At 45.6% G+C, this 22,410-nt stretch overlaps 1 long non-coding RNA gene across 1 annotated transcript; it reads left to right on the top strand.

The window, feature by feature from the left end:
- The first annotated feature begins 66 nt into the window (after nucleotides 1-66).
- LOC119853375 lies at nucleotides 67-17,858 on the top strand. The gene is made up of 3 exons (XR_005292053.2): nucleotides 67-1,919; nucleotides 15,472-15,516; nucleotides 17,738-17,858. It is a non-coding gene; the product is annotated as an uncharacterized LOC119853375 (long non-coding RNA).
- The last annotated feature ends 4,552 nt before the right edge of the window (nucleotides 17,859-22,410 follow it).

The following is a 22,410-nucleotide window of genomic DNA, read 5'->3' as shown; positions in this document are numbered from 1 at the left end:
CGCGCTCCCCGCGCGGCTCCTCCGCCCAGGCCAGTGCCCGCCCCGAGCGGCGCGCGCCCCCGCGACGGTCCCCAGTGCGTGCGCGCGGCGCCCTCTCCCCCCGCGGGGCCGCGCCGAGCCCGGGTACAGGGGGGCGCCGGGCGGGGGCTGTGTCTGTGCTGCCCGCGGGCGGGGGAAGAGACCCGAAGGCGAGGCCGGGCCTTGCTGCGGCTGGGAGCCGCGCTGGTGCCTCTGCGGCCAGAGGTGGAGCGAGGCCGGACCCACCGGGGCCAGGTGAAGCGGAGCCAAGGGGCAGTTCCGCGATTAGGGAGCACCCCCGTTGGCCGGCCTGTGTGGGTGCAGGCAGCCCCCCCTGGCATTCTCCAGCCCCGTGTCAGGCCAGCCCCTCCCTTCCCACCTTCTTCACCCCTGCGCGCCCAGCCGCCCTGCTTCTTAGCCAGCGGTTGGGCTCGTTCCCCCGCGCCCCGCTGCTCTTTTGCTTTCTTTGCCCTTCCCTGTTTTGGGCTCTTCGCCGTGTGGCAGCAAGGAGAGGTTACTACTCGCCTTCGGCTAACTGGCGTTCTTCCAGACGGGTTGGGCCCAGGGCTGCCGGGCCAGAGGACAGACACGCGCCCATGGGCAAAGTGGAGTCTGCAGGCCTGCACAGAGCACCAGGCCTCCAAAAAGGGCCTATAAGGAGGCTCAGATGCACCCCCTCTCAGTTCCCGACTGCAAAGCAGAGCCTCCATAGCCCAGGGCAGGAGGTAGAGCCAGGGGCACCGCAAGCCGGGGAGTGGGGAGAGACAGAGAGGGGCAAAGCCCTCTCACCTCACTCCCACCACATTCAGTAACGTTGTGTCCCCTGGCCAGTAGTGCTACTCCAGCCTCAGCGGTAGAGTGTTGCCGAGCTGGCGGATCTCGCCCCTGCCCATAAAGAAAATGCAGCAACAGAGGAGCTCAGGGTGTTAATGGTACCACCTGGCAGGGGCAGCACTGACTCGTCAGTGGGGCTCCCCACATGGTGCCTGGAGGGGAGATGCCAACTTAGGATGTGGAGCTGGCTGGGTGGAGGAGGGATGCTGAGGAGCTGGCTGTATAGGTGCTGGCTTCGGGGGGTGGCAGCTTGGGAACAGCATTGCCTCCGCAAGGCCTTTTTTTTTTTTTTTTTTAACTGCACAGCCTGCAGGGGCCCAGCACAGGAGCCTGAACTCTTTCACCATCTGCTAGTAACACCTGAGACAGAATGGGGTGGGGCCAGGCTGACTCAATACCAGGCATCTGCTGGAACAAAGGGTCCAGCCTGGCTCTTTGGGGGCACCTGTGCATAGTAGGGTGGATGATGCAAAAAAGTGACAATCCCACCCACCAATTAAACTTCATGTTTTAGGATTGGATCCAGTAAGGCCCTTCCCCCATGACCCAGCCAGCTCCTAAACAGTTGCCCTACTGCTGTCTCAACTCAGTGGTAGGGTCTCCTCCCCCCAAACCGCTCAACCCCACTCCACACCCCTAGATACCCAGCCCCTAAACTCCACCTTCTGCCCCTCCATATCAGACCCCCATTCCAGTTATTTCATATAGCTGACACAATTTGATAAAATATGGGGAAACATTAGACTATTCAGTCACATGAGACCTGTCAAACCATCTACAGCACAGGCCGTAGTTCCCACTGTCTCCCGTAGATGAAAGGATGCCAACATTTAGACTTTACCCTTGGTATCCCAAGTGACAACGCTGGCTAGAGTGTACCTATAGGGGCAAAACATCTCAAAGAACTCAAGTTGCTGTAAGATTACCTCTACTTCTTCAAACATCTGTCCCTACGGGCGCTCTGCTGCCCAACCACTAACTCAACAAGGAGGTGGATGCTGAGGAGACAAGTCCAAGATGGTTTTGAAGGACTGTGACATTAAAGGTAGCATCATCTTGGCAAGCAGGTAAGACGATATAATGCATGGCAAAGGTATGAATAGAAGACCAAGTTGCAGGCTTACATCTTTCAGTAAAGCTATAGATGTGGACTAAACTCCATTGGAGGGTGCTGTCAGAATATTTAGCTAGACAGCATCTTCTAAGGAGTGCTCTATTCTCTGGGTTGGAATATAGTGCTTTTTATCTGCTTGCTTACAGGTGAGCTAGCTAGTGGCATGTGTTTGCCAGACTGTGCAAGCACGTGATAACAGAGCCTTGTTGATTGGTAGGGCAATTTTCAGTGAAGAGACTCATCCATCTTCTTGTGTAATAGGTTGATAGTATCGAAGAACAGATCTTGGATGGTACTTTGCACCCCTCTAGGGAAACCTGAAGATTGTAAACACGAGTGTCTCCCAGGGAAAATTGCACTTTTCCCACCCCACTCCCAATTCCCTGGTGGAAGATTGACCAACCCGCTTGTAAGGTATCATATAAAACCTGTTTCAGAGTAGCAGGTGTGTTAGTCTGTATTTGCAAAAAGAAAAGGAGTACTTGTGGCACCTTAGAGACTAACAAATTTATTAGAGCATAAGCTTTCGTGAGCTACAGCTCACTTCATCGGCTGCATGTGGTGGAAAATACAGAGCGGAGATTTATATACACACACAGAGAACATGAAACAATGGGTTTTATCATACACACTAAGGAGAGTGATCACTTAAGATGAGCCATCACCAGCAGCGGGGTGGGGAGGGAGGAAAACCTTTCACGGTGACAGGCAAGGTAGGCTATTTCCAGCAGTTAACAAGAACATTTGAGGAACAGTGGGGGGTGGGTTGGGGGGGGGAGAAATACCATGGGGAAATAGTTTTACTTTGTGTAATGACTCATCCATTCCCAGTCTCTATTCAAGCCTAAGTTAATTGTATCCAGTTTGCAAATTAATTCCAATTCAGCAGTCTCTCGTTGGAGTCTGTTTTTGAAGCTTTTTTGTTGAAGTATAGCCACTCTTAGGTCTGTGATCGAGTGACCAGAGAGATTGAAGTGTTCTCCAACTGGTTTTTGAATGTTATAATTCTTGACGTCTGATTTGTGTCCATTCATTCTTTTACATAGAGACTGTTGAGTTTGGCCAATGTACATGGCAGAGGGGCATTGCTGGCACATGATGGCATATATCACATTGGTAGATGCGCAGGTGAACGAGCCTCTGATAGTGTGGCTGATGTGATTAGGCCCTATGATGGTATCCCCTGAATAGATATGTGGACAGAGTTGGCAACGGGCTTTGTTGCAAGGATAGGTTCCTGGGTTAGTGGTTCTGGTGTGTGGTTGCTGGTGAGTATTTGCTTCAGATTGGGGGGCTGTCTGTAAGCAAGGACTGGCCTGTCTCCCAAGATCTGTGAGAGTGATGGGTCGTCCTTCAGAATAGGTTGTAGATCCTTGATGATGTGTTGGAGAGGTTTTAGTTGGGGGCTGAAGGTGATGGCTAGTGGCGTTCTGTTGTTTTCTTTGTTGGGCCTGTCCTGTAGTAGGTGACTTCTGGGTACTCTTCTGGCTCTGTCAATCTGTTTCTTCACTTCAGCAGGTGGGTATTGTAGTTGTAGGAATGCATGAGAGAGATCTTATAGGTGTTTGTCTCTGTCTGAGGGGTTGGAGCAAATGCAGTTATATCTTAGAGCTTGGCTGTAGACGATGGATCGAGTGGTATGATCTGGATGAAAGCTAGAGACATGTAGGTAGGAATAGCGGTCAGTAGGTTTCCGATATATGGTGATGTTTATGTGACCATCGCTTATTAGCACCGTAGTGTCCAGGAAGTGGATCTCTTGTGTGGACTGGTCCAGGCTGAGGTTGATGGTGGGATGGAAATTGTTGAAATCAATGTGGAATTCCTCAAGGGCTTAAGGAAGTATAAAACCTGTTGACACACTGGGCATATTGTTTGAAGTATGTATGGGTTGTGTAAAGAGAAGTGTGTGTGCAAACTCCAGAAATATGTTTAACGTGTGTTTTGGAGGCAGTGAACAAACAAGCATGCCTTAGACAAAGGAATGTAGATTTACCTGTCTGTGTCAAGTCATAGCCAATGAAATTACATTTACATATAAGGAATAACCATAGCCAATTAAATTACATTTACATATAAGGAAAACAAAGCAATTAAGCTAGGGAAGAGCCTAGTGAGCACATCAGGGACACAGCAGAGTCTGAACCCTCAAGAGGTATTCCTGGCTCTTGAGGCAATGACCAGGGACTTTTTTTTTTTTGTTCCCCTTATATTTCCCATTCTGCTTATCTATAACTTAGGGGAAAATGGGGACAACACTCTCTGATTTTGTAAATGTTGGAACCTCGTGGGTGGTGATGATAGTAGCTCAATGTAAGTGAGAAACTGGTTTAGGCAAAGACAGAGCTTGCGCAAAATTAATTTCTGTGAGGGCCCAATGAGAAGGGCTGGATGCTACAGAGACACATCCCTGTGGCACTCAGGAACTGAGGTTCACTGATTACCTGTCTTAACCTTGCTTTGCAGGTAACAGGATCTCAAGGACTTTGCTGGTGAGGTGGAGAGACTGGTGCAGGAGGGAGCTGTCTTACCGTCTAATCTCCAGCAAAGCTTTCTTGCCAAGGCAGGGAGGTGTAACAATGGCTTATGGTTTTGGGTTCCCAAAGGAAAGCATTACACACTCCATGAACCAAAAAGAGAGGACTGAAAGAAAAAGAAAGAAATAGATAACTAAACAAATAGAGGAAAAAACTATAAATCGCTAGGTTAAGAAAGGCAGGAAGCTGAGAAATAGACATGTAATCACTCCATCTCAAGCTGTGGGCCATTCAGAAGGAACTGGGTGGTGCCTGTCCACACCTCCTTGCATGAAGCGCTGCTTTGCACAGGTGTGGGCCTACAGATACTGCTTTGTGTACTCCTACTGCACCTGCCCCCTCCAGCACACTCAGCCCCTGTCCTAGACAGCCTTTCTACGGCTCCCCGGAGGAGAAGGGAGTTCATCTCTTGTTGTTGAATCTCATCAGACTGGTCCCTGAAAAGGAACTAGGAAGGAGGTTTGTGGGCAGGAGGCATCAGAAACTATCAGATAGCTACCATAAGTAATCTGTAAGACCCATTTGTCTCTAGCTATTGCCCTCCATTTTTGGCAAAATTGTATAAGGCAGCCTCCATATAGACTTGATGATCATAATGGCCCCGTCTGACCTACACATTGCAGGCCACAGAACTTCACCAACCCTCTCCTGTAAGAGACCCATAACTTCTGACTGAGTTATTAAAGTCCGCAAATCATGATTTAAAGACTTCACGTTACAGAGAATCGACCATTTACATTAGTTTAAACCTGCAAGTGACCTGAGCCCTGTACTGCAGAGGAAGGTGAAACCCCTCCCCCCCCCGGGATTCTCTGCCAGTCTGACCCAGGGAAAATTCCTTCCCAACCCCAAATACGGCAGTCAGTTAGACCCTGAATAGGTGGGGAAGACCCAGCAGCCAGACACCTGGAAAACAATTCTCTGTAGTAACTCAGAGCCCTCCACATCTTATGTCCTGCCACCAGCTGTTGGAGATATTTGCTACGAGCCGTCGCAGATTGGCTACATGTCATTGTAGGGAGTTTCAACATACCATCCCCTCCATAAACTTACCAAGCTCAGTCTTGAAGCCAGTTAGGTTTTTTGCCCCGAATGCTTCCCTGGGACGACTATTCCAGAAATTCTCTCCTCTAATGGTTAGAAACCTTCATCCAATTTCAAGCCTAAATATGTTGGTGGGCAGTTTATATCCATTTGTTCTTGTGTACACATTGGCGCTGAACTGAAATAACTCCTTTCCCTCCCTGATATTTATCCCTCTGATATATTTATAGAGAGCAATCGTATCTCCCTTCAGCCTTCTTTTGGCTAGGCTAAACAAGCAAAGCTCTTTGAGTCTCCTCTCATAAGGTAGGTTTTCCGTTCCTTTGATCATCCTAGTAGCCCTTCTCTGCACCTGTTCCAGTTTGAATTCCTCTTTCTCAAACGTGGGAGACCGGAATTGCACACAATATTCCAGATGTGGTCTCACCAGTGCCTTGTATAATGGTACTTCCCTGTCTTTACTCTTAATACCTCACCTGATGCATCGTAGGACTGCATTAGCCTTTTTCATGGCTGCATTGTGTTGACAGCTCATGCTCATCTTTATGTTCAACAAATATACCCAGGTTTTTCTCCTCCTCTATAACTTCCAACTGATAAATCCTCAGCTTATAGCAAAAATTCTTGTTGTTAGTCCCTAAGTTCATTACCTTCCATTTTGCACTATTAAATTTCAACCCATTTCTATTACTCCAGTTGTCAAGGTCATCCAGATCATCTTGTGTATATCAGAGGAGGGGAATGAAGAAGCATCAGTAAAGAGATGCGGGTCTTTACAGTTCTGTCCAAAAAACCTCTTTGTTTGGGGTTAGAGTGTTGTGTGGTGGCTCCTGAGGATATTGGTAGTAAAATGGCCAAGGCAGCAGTCTTGCTCTATATCCCTTTCTATGGTGTTTTCTGTTCGAGGCAGCGGCATAAATGCTCAGTGAATGAAGCATTGTTTTCAAGCCTTTGAGGAGTGAAGAGACTCATCTGTCTTCTTGTGTAATAGGTTGATGGTATCAAAGGGCAGATCTTGCATGGTACTTTGCACCTCTGTAGGTAAACCTGAAGATTGTAAACACGAGTCTCCTCATAGCAGTGACCGTAGCCATCCCCCTAAAAGCGGTATCTGCCAGATCCACTGCAGCTAGGAGGGAAGTTTTGGCCACCAATCTGCCCTTGTCCTCTAAGGCCTGGAAGCAGGCCCTAGCCTCCTCAGGGTGCTTGTCCTTAAATCCCAACAATTTATTATAATTTGTAAAATCATATTTGGCCAAGAGGGCCTGATAATTTGAGATTCTGAACTGCAGGGAAGTAGAAGAGAAGACTATTGTCCTTTGAAAGTCAAGTCACTTGTGCCCCTTATCAGAGGGAGTAGTCTTTGGGTGCTGTTGCTTGGACCATTCTGTAGCTGCCTGTACCACCAAAGAGTTAGGGTGGTGGGTAAGAGAACCAAGGACAGAAAGTTTTTGATGCAACAAAATAACCCTTCTTTACCCTCTTGGGGCAGGAGCACAAAAAACAGGTATGCGCCAAATTGTCTTTACTGTGTCCATGTTGTTGATGCGGAAGGCCACTGGATTGGGACTGGAAAGCTACAGAATGTCTAGTAAAGTGTGCTGAGGCTCCTAGACTTCCTCAAGCTCGATCTGTAGCTCCGAAGTGACTCTGTGCATGAGCTCTTGATTTTGTTTAAAGTCATTTGGTGGAGACAGAGAAGATGGAGTAACCGCCTCATCTGGTGAAGACAATCAGACTGCTCCCAACCACTACTATTTCACATTTGGGGACAATGTATACTTTCAAGTCTGCAGCACTGCTATGGGTACCCGCATGGCCCCACAATATGCCAACATTTTTATGGCTGACTTAAAACAACGCTTCCTCAGTTCTCGTCCCCTAACGCCCCTGCTCTACTTGCACTACATTGATATCTTCATCATCTGGACCCATGCCTTGAGGAATTCCACCATGATTTCAACAATTTCCTTCGCTCTATCAACCTCATCCCGGACGAGTCCACACAAGAGATCCACTTCCTGGACACTACAGTGCTAATAAGCAATGATCACAAACACCACCCTATACCGGAAACCTACTGACCGCTATTCCTACCTAAATGCCTCCAGCTTTCATCCAGACCACACCACACAATCCATTGTCTACAGCCAAGCTCTACGATACAACCGCATTTGCTCCAATTCCTCAGACAGATACAAACACCTACAAGATCTCTATCAAGCATTCTTAAAACTACAATACCCACCTGCTGAAGTGAAGAAACAGATTGACAGAGCCAGAAGAATACCCAGAAGTCACCCACTCCAGGACAGGCCCAACAAAGAAAGTAACAGAATGCCACTAGCCGTCACCTTCAGCCCCCAACTTAAACCTCTCCAACGCATCATCAAAGATCTACAACGTATCCTGAAGGACGATCCCTCAGTCTCACAGATCTTGGGAGACAGGCCAGTCCTTGCTTACAGACAGCCCCCCAACCTGAAGCAAATACTCTCCAGCAACCACATACCACACAACAAAAAAAATAACCCAGGAACCTATCCTTGCAACAAAGCCCGTTGCCAACTCTGTCCACATATCTATTCAGGGGGAACACCATCATAGGGCCTAATCACATCAGCCACACCATAAGAGGCTCGTTCACCTGCACATCTATCAATGTGATATGCCATCATGTGCCAACAATGCCCCTCTGCCACGTACATTGGCCAAACCAGACAGACAATCTTTACACAAAAGAATAAATGGACACAAATCAGACATCAAGAATTACAGCATTCAAAAACCAGTCGGAGAACACTTCAGCCTCCCTGGTCATTCAGTTTCACACCTAAAAGTCTCAATTCTCCAACAAAAAAAAACTTCAAAAACAGACTCCAACGAGAAACGGCAGAATTCGAATTAATTTGCAAACTGGACACTTAAATTAGGCTTGAATAAAGACTGGGAGTGGATGGGTCATTACACAAAGTAAAACTATTTCCCCTTGCTAATGTTCCCCCCGACTGTTACTCAAACCTTCTTGTTGACTGTTTGAAATGGTCCATCCTGATCATCGCTACAAAAGGTTTCTTTTTTCCTCCTGCTGATAATAGCCTACCTTAATTAATTGGTCTCATTACAGTTGGCATGGCAACACCCATTTTTTCATGGCAACACCCATTTTGCGTGTGTATGTATACAGTATCTCTTCTTACTGTATTTTCCACTGCATGCATCCGATGAAGTGAATTTTAGCCCACGAAAGCTTATGCCCAAATACATTTGTTAGTCTCTAAGGTGCCACAAGTGCTCCTTGTTGTTTTTCTCCTAGAACTAGCGGATCAGGCTCACCTTGCTGTTCTGAATATTCTGACAGGACCCATTGTGAGAGTGTCTAGGCAATGGCATGTAGGACTCCTGCACCAATCCTGAGTGTATCCCCAATATTGCCAGGGAATGGATCAACTGACCGAGGAGGGCCCCATGGCATAGGGTGGCACCTATTTCTTCGCCAGTCTTATCTGGTCGAAGGTCAGAACCCTGATCTTCTGGACCTCCTGTCTTGTGCCAATGGGCAGTACTTGTAAAAATTAAAAAAAAAAATTCTAGACTCAGGCACAGGGTAGGCATAAGTTATTCTGTGCGTGGAATGCATGTTGGGACCATCACTCAAAGAAGTAGTGACACCTATATCTGTAGACCTCCTTGATTTACTATTTGAAGGTAAAAAGAAGGAGTACTTGTGGCACCTTAGACTAACAAATTTATTTGAGCATAAGCTTTCGTGAGCTAAAGCTCACTTCATCGGATGCTGTAGCTCACGAAAGCTTATGCTCAAATAAATTTGTTAGTCTCTAAGGTGCCACAAGTCCTCCTTTTCTTTTTGCGGATACAGACTAACACGGCTGCTACTCTGAAACCTGTCATTATTTGATGATTATGAACAATGAGGTTTGTGAGTTCTGGTAACTTTATTCCTCTCTAAAACTCCAGAAGGGGAATAAAGAGAGAGGAATGTAGGCTTCTGGTTGAGGCTCTGGACCAGGACTTAATAGATCTTGCTCCTGCCACAGACTTCTTTTATGACCTTGGCCAAGCCGCTGTATCTCTCTGCCTCCGTTTCCCCATGTATAAAACAGGTAATAATAATAATAATAATGCTTCATTACTTCATGAAGGGTTGTGACGATAAGTACATAGGATAGATCCAGCCTCTGAGATTTTGCATTTTCTCCTGTAGGCTTTGAGGTTTTCTTTCATGCTGGCTGACATTTTGATTATGTTCTTTGGTTTTAGCAAATGCAAACAATACTGCCTATGATTCACATCAGTATTGAGCTTCATGTTCTCCTCCTGCATCAGTCATGGAATTCTTTTTCTAAATACCGCGATGTTTTGTTTTTTCTTTAGTTGTGTGGATTTCAGTTCACTGCAGCCACCTCATCCTCCTCAGTTTTGAGCCTTGCTATCCTCCTGCATTAAGACACCCAATTAACAAGAAATTTCTGCTTGTAATTCTCTGTCACGTTCCTTTTCCATACTGGTATCTGTATACCAGGTGCTAAATCTCTCAGGCTTGAGAAGTTAACAAGTGACCAGACAAAGAACATTAACTTTGCAGAGCTCCAGTGCCTGTTTAGTAAGGGCAGCTCTCTCTCATTAGCATTCCACCATCAAGTACCTCTACTTGGATTCTGTAGCTCACGAAAGCTTATGCTCTAATAAATTTGTTAGTCTCTAAGGTGCCACAAGTACTCCTTTTCTTCATGGGGAAATAGTTTTACTTTGTGTAATGACTCATCCATTCCCAGTCTCTATTCAAGCCTAAGTTAATTGTATCCAGTTTGCAAATTAATTCCAATTCAGCAGTCTCCCTTTGGAGTCTGTTTTTGAAGTTTTTTTGTTGAAGTATAGCCCCTCTTAGGTCTGTAATCGAGTGACCAGAGAGATTGAAGTGTTCTCTGACTGGTTTTTGAATGTTATAATTCTTGATATCTGATTTGTGTCCATTCATTCTTTTACGTAGAGACTGTCCAGTTTGACCAATGTACATGGCAGAGGGGCATTGCTGGCACATGATGGCATATCACATTGGTAGATGCGCAGGTGAACGAGCCTCTGATAGTGTGGCTGATGTGATTAGGCCCTATGATGGTATCCCCTGAATAGATATGTGAACATAGTTGGCAACGGGCTTTGTTGCAAGGATAGGTTCCTGGGTTGGTGGTTCTGTTGTGTGGTGTGTGGTTGCTGGTGAGTATTTGCTTCAGATTGGGGGGCTGTCTGTAAGCAAGGACTGGCCTGTCTCCCAAGATCTGTGAGAGTGATGGGTCGTCCTTCAGGATAGGTTGTAGATCCTTGATGATGCGTTGGAGAGGTTTTAGTTGGGGGCTGAAGGTGATGGCTAGTGGTGTTCTGTTATTTTCTTTGTTGGGCCTGTCCTGTAGTAGGTGACTTCTGGGTACTCTTCTGGCTCTGTCAATCTGTTTCTTTACTTCAGCAGGTGGGTATTGTAGTTGTAGGAATGCATGATAGAGATCTTGTAGGTGTTTGTCTCTGTCTGAGGGGTTGGAGCAAATGCAGTTATATCGTAGAGCTTGGCTGTAGACAATGGATCGTGTGGTATGATCTGGATGAAAGCTAGAGGCATGTAGGTAGGAATAGCGGTCAGTAGGTTTCCGATATATGGTGGTGTTTATGTGACCATCGCTTATTAGCACCGTAGTGTCCAGGAAGTGGATCTCTTGTGTGGACTGGTCCAGGCTGAGGTTGATGGTGGGATGGAAATTGTTGAAATCATGGTGGAATTCCTCAAGGGCTTCTTTTCCATGGGTCCAGATGATGAAGATGTCTTCAATGTAGCGCAAGTAGAATAGGGGCATTAGGAGACGAGAGCTGAGGAAGCGTTGTTCTAAGTCGGCCATAAAAATGTTGGCATACTGTGGGGCCATGCGGGTACCCATCGCAGTGCCGCTGATGTGAAGGTATACATTGTCCCCAAATGTGAAATAGTTATGGGTGAGGACAAAGTCAAAGTTCAGCCACCAGGTTAGCAGTGACATTATCGGGGATACTGTTCCTGATGGCTTGTAGCCCATCTTTGTGTGGAATGTTGGTGTAGAGGGCTTCTACATCCATAGTGGCTAGGATGGTGTTTTTAGGAAGATCACCAATGGACTGTAGTTTCCTCAGGAAGTCAGTGGTGTCTCGAAGATAGCTGGGAGTGCTGGTAACGAAGGGCCTGAGGAGGGAGTCTACATAGCCAGACAATCCTGCTGTCAGGGTGCCAATGCCTGAGATGATGGGGCCTCCAGGATTTCCAGGTTTATGGATCTTGGGTAGCAGATAGAATACCCCAGGTCGGGGCTCTAGGGGTGTGTCTGTGCGGATTTGTTCTTGTGCTTTTTCAGGGAGTTTCTTGAGCAAATGCTGTAGTTTCTTTTGGTAACTCAGTGGGATCAGAGGGTAATGGCTTGTAGAAAGTGGTGTTGGAGAGCTGCCTAGTAGCCTCTTGTTCATACTCAGACCTATTCATGATGACGACAGCACCTCCTTTGTCAGCCTTTTTGATTATGATGTCAGAGTTGTTTCTGAGGCTGTGGATGGCATTGTGTTCTTCATGGCTGAGGTTATGGGGCAAGCGATGCTGCTGTTCCACAATTTCAGCCTGTGCACGTCAGCGGAAGCACTCTATGTAGAAGTCCAGGCTGCTGTTTCGACCTTCAGGAGGAGTCCACCCAGAATCCTTCTTTTTGTAGTGTTGGTAGGAAGGTCTCTGTGGGTTAATATGTTGGTCAGAGGTGTGTTGGAAATATTCCTTGAGTCGGAGACATCGAAAATAGGATTCTAGGTCACCACAGAACTGTATCATGTTCGTGGGGGTGGAGGGGCAAAAGGAGAGGCCCCGAGATAGGACAGATTCTTCTGCTGGGCTAAGAGTATAGTTGGATAGATTAACAATATTGCTGGGTGGGTTACAGGAACCACTGTTGTGGCCCCTTGTGGCAAATGCATCCGATGAAGTGAGCTGTAGTTCAAATATCATTGTAGACTTAATTTTAAATTATTTTAAATTTAACTTTGTTACAGTGAACTCCAGAATGGAGTTCCCCCACTTCCCCACAAGTCTGTCCTCTAAACAGCTGTTGGATTTTCTCTTAGAGATCACCTGTTTTAGATTCTGTGACAGGCCACGGGTGCAGAGAATCTGTGACTGCATAAACAGAAAAAAAGGAGTACTTGTGGCACCTTAGAGACTAACACATTTATTAGAGCATAAGCTTTCGTGAGCACAGCTCACTTCATCACGAAAGCTTATGCTCTAATAAATTTGTTAGTCTCTAAGGTGCCATAAGTACTCCTTTTCTTTTTGCGAATATGGACTAACATGGCTGCTACTCTGAAACCTGTCATAAACAGAGAGGAAGCTGTTAGCTAAAGTGAGAAGTGCCTCAATAGTAAAGGCTTGCTTTGTATAGCTTATTCAAAAGGAGAGCAGAAATATAGATAAGAAGAGAGTTCAGCTGGATGTGTTAACAAGGGTAGAATACTGCCTTGTAGTGGATGACTGCTCATTAACCAAGTGTGATTTCACAGCAGCCCCCACCGGGCTTTGGCTGCTGTTCCCCTTTTCTTGCAAAATGTGAATTCCACAAATTTGCCAGTCATGAAATGTGGATAAAATTACAGCTTGCAAAAGTTCTTTAGTGGGAGATAGCTGCACCTTGAATCAATCTGGTCAGTTTCTTTACTCCTTGCAGTTGGGATTTTTATTTAGCTCTTGCTTCTTTTCATACTTTTTCTTTAGCATGGCTTGTAAACATTAAAACTAGCTACTGTTAGGACGTAGCGTAAGAGAAAATTAACAGTTCTTCTATGCTCTACTGAGCTACAACACTAGTGCTGTCTTTTTCTAGCTCCCACAACAAATATTTTGAACTCTCAACTGTGGTTAGCCAGCAGGATACTAAATATTTTTCCTGCATCAGTAGTTGTGGTTATAAAATGCTAATACAAGACTTTTAATTATGAACATTGAGAGGATGGAATTTACTGGTTCTTTAATGTTAAATACAAGTGTTAAATGGATAAATGAAAAATTAAGGTGCTTTAAACTAAGATTCATCACTGAGCACTTTTGCCTATAGAAGAGAGAGAAGATTAACTAAGGTAGATCCAACCTCTGAGATTTTGCATTTTCTCCTGTAGGCTTTGAGGTTTACATTCATGCTGGTTGCTGATGCTTTAAACTAACAAAGATTCACCATAGTGGATTTTTGGCAATAGAAGCTTAGAGGGAAGCAGGAATGGTCGAGACAAGCTGCCAAACAATGAGCTGCAAGGGGGCTTCAGCAGACAAGTGATCCCACTGGACAGACAGGTTGTGGTGCTAGTATGTTAACTGCACACACTCTAGTTCCAAGCAGTACGGAGCACACACTGATGTATACTAGCTGAGAGCTCTGTCGAGTTAATAGTTTAGGACTACCGAAATGTCAGAATACCTCACCCTTTGTCTCAAGCAGGACATATCACAAGTTTTCCTCTCCTTTTGTTTAATGGAAAGCCTACTAATTCCTCTAAGCCACCTCCCTTCACCAGTTCTGAAAACTCTCCACCCTGAGCTATGGCATAGTAATTTGGAGACAGTAGAAGTTGGAGGTGGCAGGCTAGGTCTTAGGGTTCATGGCTGAAGACCCAGATTTGTTTGCAGCAACACTAGTAGAGGAAAAATGTTTTCTGATCTTCCTTGGGCATCACTTGCTTTTCAGAACCAAAATATCATATTTGAAAATTTTAATTCAGTGTACCTGTTTCACATGTAACTCTTCCTCCCTTGGCAGTATCTGTTTTAAAGAGCAAGAGTCATGTTTGTTTACTACTGTTGCATCCATTAATAGCAGTCTACTCTCAGGAATTTGCCCATTGTTATTAATATCCTACTTTAGATCAAAATAAATTAGTCTAGCTGTTAGATGTAATTTAGATACTATAATATCAGCACATATGGTCAGCTGGCTATAGAGCAGGAATCAGCATTGCCAAGAAGTTGTCTTTAGTGACAATGGTTCCTAGCCTGAACATTGAAGCAGGTGCCTTTTGATTAAACTTACGTTAGTAGGTTGCAAATAGACCAAGGAGAGAGCAAATTTCTACAAGTCTCTTTTTGATTTTCAATTTACTAGTCTGTATCATCATCACGTTTCAACATAAACTTTTCATGCGGACAGTCTGTCCTGAACAATGTATTCCCACTTTACAAAAATCCTTCCCTAAGGAGCTAAAAATGTTTAGATGTAATAACAAAGGCTTATGCCTGTGGGTAGACTTGATACCGCATCAAATTAAGCTCACATTTCTAACATGGTAATACTACTATATTGTCAACATTTCACATTAATACAGAAACAGAAAATTCACTGCCAAGTTTCACTGCTCAGCTAATGTGATTGGCAATGACAAGACACTGAATTGTTGGCAACCCTAATAGCAAACTCAAATACTTGTGGCCTCCCAACCAGAAGACGAATCCCCAACCCAGCCAGCCCTTGCCTCATGATCTGCACCACAGCCAGTAGAAACTCACTCCATCTAGCACCTTTTCCCCAAATCAGCCACAATTTTCTCCTGTGACCACAAGGGATTGAGAGACTGGAGCATAAGTTGCACCAGGTTTTGGGAAGTGGGGAAAAGTTTGAAAACCCCTTTTCTAGGGACTGTTACACTGAATGATAAGGTATATTAAAAAATTTAAAATCAGCCTTGAAAGTCTGATTTCTCTTATAAAACTACTAGAAGTGTACTGAAATGCTTCTTAAAAATAAATTTAAAAGTGCATTATATAGCCCAAGCTAAAACAGAATATAGGGATAGACTTCCATTATAAATACATTGTAAGGCAACATATTTGAAAGTCATTTCCTCTCACTTACCTGACAGGTCATGAGTTAAGGGAGCTGATGACATCAGCAACATCTAATATGGGTAAGAACTGCAGGACATTGCCCTGCGTTTGGTATTTCATGTAAGTGCTAGCTCTTACAAGATGTACTGTATGTAACATTTTCTGTATACTTCATCTTTACGTTGTTAATAAGATACCTGTCATGTCTGTTTTGTTAACTGCTGTAGCCTGTACTCAGGAGGCACATACCATGCTCTCTGAAATTTTTGTATTTTCATTAATGTAGAGTTACTTATTTTAGACTTAAAGGGTATAGTTTATTTTATGTATAAGAACATTAATTTTAACTTTCTAGAACAAAGCTCTGATAATTTCCCCCAAGAAATGCAGAAATGAGGCTATAGTTTATTACCCATACATTAAGTTGACGGACTGAATCAAAGGCTACCAAGGGAAGTTAGTTACCCTTTGTAAATGGAATTCTTAGAGATATGTGTTCCCTATCTGCGTTCCACTTTGAGTGTATTCCACTCTGGATGTGCGTGCACCTGTGACTGGATAATTCTTGCAAGTCGTGTCTGTTGGCTTGCACCTGCACCCTCAAACTCCTCATGGTTTGCCCCGAGGGTCTAAGGGATAATGCAGAACAAATGCTTCTCCAGTTCCTTCTCTAACTACAAATCAGACATGATCTGAAGTGGACAGGAAGGAGGGTGGTTAATGAAATACAGATAGCAAACACACAGCTCAAAGAACAGGTTCCAGGTGGGGGTTCCCCACTGAATGAAGATGCTAAATCATGTAACTCCCACTTGTGATTGCCAGCAAAGTACCTGTTAGGGCAGAGGTGGGCAAACTACAGCCCGTAGGCTACATCCAGCCCATTCCCGCCTGGCTCCTGGCCTGGGAGGCTAGCCCCTCCCCCGCAGCCTCAGCTCACTGCACCGCCGGTACAATGCTCTGGGCGGCGGGGCTGCAAGCTCTTGCTAGACAGTGCAACTGCAGAGCCATGGCCTGCCCCAGTGCTCTGAGCTGCATGGTGGCATGGCTGGCTCCAGCTGGGTGGCACGGCTGCCTGTCCTGGTGCTCTGGACGGTGCGACTGTACCTGGCTCTGTTTTACTTGCGAGTCTTCCTGTATGCCTGTGGGCTGGCAAGTGGGTAATGAAGTCTTACAGTGACATGTGATCATGTCACCTGAACTGGAATCCATCTTTAACCTGGTGCTTTTCCATTGAGAAGGAGGGGTGGGAACCCAGAGGAACAAAGGATTCCCACCTTATGCAAAAGATATATTAGTGGGTGGAACAGAACAAATGGGGCAGCCATCATGAGAAATCCCCAAGCTACCACCTGATCTGGAACAAGGGCTGTACTAGGGGAAAGGATTGTGCCCAGACTAGGAAGGTGTCCAGTCTGTGAAAGAAACTTATTGAAACATCTGAGGGTAAGATTTTCTTTATTCAGTTTTATTACTGTACTAGGCTTAGACTTGCGTAGTTTATTTTATTTTGCTTGGTAATTCACTTTGTTCTGTCTGTTACTACTTGGAACCACTTAAATCCTACTTTCTGTATTTAATAAAATCACTCTGGTTTAATAAATAAGTAAAAAGTATGTATTAATACTTGGGGGAACAGCTGTGCATCTCTCTCTATCAGTCTTATAGAGGGCAGACAATTTGAGTTTACCCTGTATAAGCTTTATACAGGGTAAAACAGATTTATTTGGGGGTTGGACCCTATTGGGAGTTGGGCATCTGAGTTTTAAAGACAGGCACACTTCTGTAAGCTGCTTTAAGTTTAAGCCTACAGCTGCTAGGGGACGTAGTTCAGACCTGGGTCTGGGTTTGCAGCAGATCTGGCTGAAACCAGGCACTGAAGTCCCAAGCTGTTAAAGCAGGGGCAGAAGTAGTTGGCAGCCCCAAGGGGGTTTCTGTGATCCAACCCTCTCATACTTGTCAGAGATCTTTTCACCAAATCAGTGAGGCCCTCTCCTTGATGAGAACAATTGCTATGCTGTTCATGCGGTGTGCGCTTGGTGTATGTACAATGTTTGAAGCCAAGCCTAGATGCAACAGAGGTGGAGTCTGGTGATTGATGTCATGTAAATACGTGACATGTGCCCAAGGAGAGTAAGGCAAATCTTAACTGATTTACAAGGGTTGAGTGATTTATCAGGTAGCTCACGGTGTGAAGTCTGTCTACAGGGAGATAAGCTCTCACTGAATCTAAGGTTGCTCTTATAAATTCTACAGTCTGTGTCAGACTTTATAGAGGTAAATTTTTCTACGTTCGCACAGATTCCCAGGGATGGAACAATTGAAGCTGATGTCCAGACTTCTAGGTGTGTCCCAGACCCTCACCAAAGGCTCTTAAAGTAAGCAGTCATGAAATAAGAGGGAAGGTGCTCTCAAGGATGAATAACTGGTTAAAAGGTAGGAAACAAAGGATGGGAGAGTTTTTAGAATGTAGAGAGGAAAAGAGTGGTGGTCCCCAGGACTGGGACCAGTGCTGTTCATCATATTCCTAAATTATCTGGAAAAAGGGGTATACAGTGAGATGGCAAAATTTGCAGGCAGTGCAAGATTACTCAAAGTTAAGTCCAAAGCAGACTGTGAAGAGTCAAAGAGATCTCACAACACTGGGTGACTCGGCAACAAAATGGCAGATGAAATTCAATGTAATGCACATTGGAAAACAATCTCAACTATACATACAAAATGATGGGGTCTAAAATAAGCTCTTACCGCTCAAAGATATCTTGGAGTCATTTTGGATAGTTCTCTGAAAACATGCGCTTATTGCAGAGGTGGGCAAACTATGGCCCGCGGGACCATCCTGCCCAGCCCCTGAGCTCCCGGCAGAGGAGGCTAGCCCCCGGCCCCTCCCCCACTGTCCCCTCAGTGCCATGCGATGCCAGTGCTCTGGGAAGCGTGACTGGCTCTGACCGGGCTACATGGCTGCGAGCTCCTGCCACTCTGAGCTGCATGGTGGGAGGGTTGGGTAAGGGGGTGGGAGTCCCGGGACAGGGAACGGGGGGTTTGGATAGGCATGGGAGTCCCAAAGGGCCTGTCGGGGGGCAGGGTGGGCTACGATAGGAGGTGAGGTCCCAGTGGGGCAGTTAGGGGACAAGGAGCAGTGGGAGAGGATTGGATGAGTCAGGGGGTGGGGTCCAGGCTCTCCATACAGTTTCATAACCCCGATGTGGCCCTTGGGCCAAGAAGTTTGCCCACTCCTGGCTTAATGTGCAGGCACAGTCAAAAAAGCTAACAATGTTAAGAACCATTAGGAAGGAGATAAGACAGAAAATATGTCAATGCTTCTATATAAATCTACGGTACACCCACATCTTGAATACTGTGTGCAGATGTGGTTGCCCCATCTCAAAAAAAATATATATATTGGAATTGGAAAAGGTACAGAGAAGGACAACTAAAATTATTAGGGATATGGAATAGCTTCCATAGGAGGAGAGATTAAAAAGACTGACTTTTCAGTTTGGAAAAGAGACTACTAAGGAAGGATCTGATTGAGGTCTATAAAATCATGACTGATGTGGAGAAAGTAAATAAGGAAGTGTTGTTTACTCTCTTATAACACAAGAACTAGAGGTCACCCAATGAAATAGGCAGCAGGTTTAAACAAACAAAAGGAAGTATTTTCTCCCACACAATGCATAGTCAACCTATAGAACTCCTTGCCAAAGGATGTTGTGCAGGCCAAAAAGTATAATTGGGTTAAAAAAAGAACTAGATAAATTCAATCAATGGCTATTAGCCAGGATGGGTAGGGATGCAATACTATGCTCTGAGTGTCCCTAGCCTCTGTTTGCCAGAAGCTGGGAGTGGACAATGGGATGAATCACTCAATGAGTGCCTGTTCTGTTCATTCCCTCTGAAGCACCTGGCATTGGCCACTGTCGGAAGACTGGATACTGGGCTAGATGGACCATTTGTTTGACCCAGTATGGCCATTCTTAGGTTCTTTTGTATATTCTTATGGAGGTGGGGCTCGGAGTCTACCTAAGCAAGGATTGCAGAACCGCCCTTCCAAAAGTTGCCTCCACTCTAATGTGCAGTAATGGCATAGTGGCTCATAAATGCATGTATAGATGATCACGTAGCAGCCCTGCAAGTGTCCAATATGGAAACATCACTGAGAAATGCTATTTACATTGCTTGCATTCTTACTGAATGAGCTCGCACCCACTGAGGGTATGTAGCGGATGCTATTTCATATGCAGCCTTGTTACAGGATGTTATCCAGCTAGATTGTCTGTGAAGACAGAACTTGACCTTTCATAAGATCTGCATATGACACAAAGAGGTGAGGTGAAGTGAAACACAAAAACAGCTTAGTCCTGACCAGATACAAAGCAAGATATTGCTTGACATGTAATGTATTGAGATGCTGCTCCTCCAGAGCTGAATGTGGCTTAGAAAAGAATACAGGTAAATACACATCTTTCTCAAATGAAACTGAGAAACCACTTTAAACAGAAATTTTGGATGTGGTCGTAAAGTCACCTTGTCTTTGGGGAATTCTGTATAAGGAGGCCTTCCCATCAGAGCTTATAACTCACACGCTCTCCTTGCACTACCAGGAACAAAAGCTCTCTGACATAAAACGCAGAAAGAGACAAGATGCTAGGGGCTTGAACAGAGGTCCCATTGGTATCGCATTAAGATTCCACAGACAAACCGGCTCTTGGACCAGAGAATGTATACGAAGGAGCCCTTTTAAGAATCTTGCTACAATGAGATTGGAGAAGACTGCTCTTCCCTGAATAGGAGGAATGAAATGCCCATATCGCTGTCCGATGCACTTTCAATGAACTAAATGCAATTCCAGACAACTGAAGGTGCAGCAGGTACTCCAAGGTGTCCGGATGGAAACCCGCGTTGGTTGACTTCTGCAGGTGAATGACCACATGGAAAAAGTTTAAATTTTGCCAAATAGGCCATCCTGTAGAGGGCTTTCTACTGTTGAACAGAACCTGCTGAACACATGCCAAACTCTGTTCTTCCTTCTCATTCTGCTATGCAGCAGCCACACAGAGATGCAGGGAACTGAGCGCAGGGCACAAGGTGAGTGAGTAGGTTGGGATGGAGAGGAAGAGGTATTGGAGGCTGAACTGATAGCACAAGAAGATTGGAAAACCAGCACTACCTCAGCCAGACCAGGGCAATGAGGATACAATCTGCCTTCAGCTTGAGAATGAACTGTGGGATGACTAGGTAAAAAGCACAGAAGAGAGCTGCTTGCAAGCTGAGATGCAAGGCATTTGACAGGGAGCCTGGTCTGAGGCCCCCTCGAGAGAACAGGTGACATTTCCTGTTGTCCCTTATAGCAAACAGGTCGATCACTGAACACTCCAGTTGCAAAGAGCGTGGAGGATGCTATCTTCAGAGAGACTGAGTCGGGGGGGGGGGGGAATTCCTGCAGAGATGGTCCGTGAGATGATTCTGGGCCAAGTGGTCACCCATCGGAGTGATACTCTCCTCAATGCAAAACTGCCTCAACCTGATTGCCTCTTGACAGAGCACTTTGGAGCGTACTCCTCCTTGCTTATTCACATAATACATTGCAGTGGTATTGTTGGTAAATATGAACCACTGTACCCCTAATATGGGCCTGAAAAGTGTGACACGCATTGTAAATGGCCTGACGATCCAGCACATTGATATGCAGAGAGGACTCCTGCTCTGACTACAGACCTTGTACTTTCAGCGACCCCATATGTGCTCTCGTGCCCATCAGGGAGGCATTGGTGACAGTCCTGGTTGATAAGGGCCAGATAAAAAGAATGCCCTGACAAACAAACATTCACAAGAAGTGTCTACTCTGTAAGGAATCCAGGACCAGTGGAGGAAGACAGCTAAATCTGTCCAAGAAGTGAAGAGTGACAGTAAACTGTCCTGAGCCACATTTGGAGAGGACAAAGATGCAGCCTTGTGAACTGGACCACCTGCATACAAGCAGACATGCAGTTCAAAAGCCCCAGGCACATCCAAACTGTCATGGAAGGCTGAGATTGCAAATGCCTGAAAATGGTCAGTCAGCAGAAGTGCTCTCAAATTGGTAGAGTCTATTAGGGCCCCAATGAACTCCATTTTCTGAGTGGGAAGCAAAGTTGACTTCCCATTGTTTAGGATGAGACCAAAGGGTTGAACAAGCGCAGGGTGGAGCGGATATGAGAAATGGAGTTCCTGGATCTGCCCCCTCAGTAACCAGTCATCTAGATACAGGAAGATGTAGATCCCTTTCTTCTTGAGATATGCCATAATGTGGCCATTTGGTAAAGCCAAAGGGAAGCAGGGTACCCTGGAAATGGCTCTCCGCTATGACAAATCAAAGGAATTTTCTGTGGGTTGGCAAAATTGCCATATGAAAGTAGGAATCCTGAAGGTCCAGGACAGCAAACCAGTTGTTCTGAGACTATGGGGGGAGGATAGTCAATGGAGTGACCATTCAGAGCCTCAGGTATCTGATATTTGTTGAGGCCACAAATGTCAAGAATAGGTCTTACTCCTACCTTGAATTTGGGTACCAGAACATACCAGGAACAGAAACCCTGATACCGGTGATCTGATAGAATTTCATCCACCACTCCCAATACGAGCAGAGCATGAACCTGCTCCAGGAGCAGTATCTTGAGAGGGGTCCATGAATAGGGACGGGGAAGGAGGAGTAGAAAGGAACTGGATGGCACAGCCTGATCCAACGGTGCTTAGGACCCAACTGTTGGTGGTGATCAAATCCCAAACATTGTGAAGGCAGGCTAGCCTGGCCTCACATGGAACCAATGGGGGGGAAAGGAGTGACAACTGGAACACTGCTGGTGACAAATTTCTGAATTCCTCCCTCCAGGCCTCAGGCAGCTGGTCTGTGAATTTAGACAGTCATCCAGGTGACAGAGTTGTACTTTAACAGTTGTGCCTGCTGATTAGCGATTCGCATTTGTAAGGAAGAG

This window comes from Dermochelys coriacea, chromosome 1, assembly GCF_009764565.3.
Source record: "Dermochelys coriacea isolate rDerCor1 chromosome 1, rDerCor1.pri.v4, whole genome shotgun sequence".
Taxonomy (NCBI): Eukaryota; Metazoa; Chordata; order Testudines; family Dermochelyidae; genus Dermochelys; species Dermochelys coriacea.
This window is presented reverse-complemented; position numbering and strand designations above follow the sequence as displayed.